Genomic DNA, 2,367 nt, shown 5'->3' on the forward strand with positions numbered 1-2,367 from the left:
AGTCAATAGTGTTGAATAAGGCGTTGGGATTTTTCTTATAGCGGGTGATTAATTGAGCAAAAATATTTTGACCTGGCATCTTTCATCACGGACTGCAGTGAAAGTCTTAAATCTTTAAGGTATAGTCTGTGAACCGCTAGTTGTGATGATYTCCATTTTCACTCTGCCTGTCTACRTGCACGTTTAGCAGTGCAGATTTCCTCATTAATCCAGTGTACAGATTTTTAACAGTAGAGCTTGAATTAGCTGTGACAGCACRGTTATTAAAAGCAGATGAATATTGTTGGTATAATAGCTGTGCAGAAACCTCTGGCTGTGTTATATTTGTTAGAGTGGAGGGGTCAAAAGAGGCTGAAAATTTGTCAACAGCATCCTTTCTCAGAATCTGCCTCTGAGGTCGTTCTCTGGGGGGAGGGGGCTCTGAGATCACATAACGAACGTGGCATAATGGTCACTAATTTGCAAATCATCAATAGAGACATTGTTTACATGCAGTCCCGTTCAGTTTAACCTGCTTCTGGGAAACAATTAATAAAAATTCCAACATGTTGATCAAGTGATGATGCAAACAAAAAGTCAACTTCTGTTTCTGCTTTCAGACAATAACCTGAGTTTTGYTCCATGATGAAATAATTGCAACACATCCCAATGAAAGTAACTCTGTGTTTCTGGTTTTGACGCAACTTTGCAAAAGTTCTGTTTGTTCTTTGCGTCTGAAACGACACTTGTTCACAACACAGTTCAGCCTGCTTGATTCACGCTCAGCTAATGAAAATCAGCCTGATGATGTGCATTCTTTTYATAATTGATCATTATGGCTTTTAATTTGCTTGGGGAGTAAAAAGAGTAATGAAGCATAATGTTATGCCCACTGAAGCAATAATTAACTTGACATGTCTGTGTTTGCTTTTTACTCAAGTAAACTGCATTCGATGTCAGATCAGATTTATCACAACTTACTTACAAAAAGAGAGAAAGAAAAACTTGTTAATCATTAGCTCTCATATAACATGATCTACAGCAGCATGCTGGGAGTGCAGCAGGCTGCATAGTATGTGTGACTGTGTAGCCTTGGTCTGTCAGCTTGTTTAGTCATTAATCTGCCAGGAGAAAAAATATCCATAACTTAACATTTATATTAAAAGGCAAGTTGTTGCAACAGAGCCGCGTTACTTTGTGTGTTTGTGTGGTTTTTACAACAGTTTGATTCTATTKTATGAATATTTCGTGTTCGTTAACTGAAATCGTGACAAAACCACAAAAATATTGCATAGACTAAAATGTGAAGATAATGGAACCAGATCTGGTTATGAGCGAAGCTTTATTGTTCCCGACCGGCGAGACAAAGCTGCTCTGCTTGAAACCGGAACTTCCGGTCCTTTTATACAGTGTTCAGTGCCTGGTGCGCCCACTACTGGCCTACGGCTGAATCGCAGGCACTCAGACAAAAAACAAAACAAAACTGTCCTTATGTTTGATTAACAGTTTTTTATGTGTTGTAAAAATGTTTCGGGCAAGTATCTAAACTATTTTAATCAAGACATAACAATAGTTAAACAATGGATTATAACAGTCAATACCTAAAAAGGAAAACTAAGAAAATGGTGTAGTGCTTTTAACTAACCTGACTAATAATTWTTTTCACTATGGAAAGCATTTATCACTAAGTTGTTTTTATTATATGTCCAAAGTAATAGCTAGTGGATAATTGTTGCCTGTGACTTCCTGTAACTGATCAGTCATTTGTATATTAAACAGAATAAAGAGCACGTGAATGTTTTCTTTCTCTGCTGCCTGTAAGGTGAAAGTTGTGTCRCCTGGTCTGTGGGGAAACATCCCACTTCCCTTCATTTACCTGTGATGTGGATCACAAAGACTACTGACTTTCTGTTCCTCAAATCTCATAAAGTCTGAGCGTTATGGTGCTGAGCGCTGCGGATCTGCCTGCTGCTGAGAGCTCAAAAAAAAGCCTCCACTGTGGGGGCGCTCGGCCGGGCCCACCGGTCAARCAATGGCACTCTGTTCCAAATATGTTGTTTGTCACATCGCCTTCCTTTAAGTTGTCAGTGGTGCTGTTGTTGGGATCGACTCCTGCATCTTATGCAACTGAAGTCTTAATTTAGACGAGCTGTATGTTTGCTGAGCTATTAATAAGTTCAGAAATGCTCCAGAGTGGGAATAAACTTTCTCCGCTGACAAACTGAAACTGAACAAAGTGTTTGTGTTTGTAAACGTGTGGTGGGTAATTTATCTAATCAACCGCCAAAATAAAAGCCTGATTTAGTTCAAATAAAGACCTTTCATTCCTTAAAGGAGTTCCTATTGCTACATACTGAAGACAGAATGTAACACCATGCAGTTTCATGT

This window comes from Austrofundulus limnaeus, unplaced genomic scaffold (assembly GCF_001266775.1).
Source record: "Austrofundulus limnaeus strain Quisiro unplaced genomic scaffold, Austrofundulus_limnaeus-1.0 Scaffold249, whole genome shotgun sequence".
Lineage (NCBI taxonomy): Eukaryota > Metazoa > Chordata > Actinopteri > Cyprinodontiformes > Rivulidae > Austrofundulus > Austrofundulus limnaeus.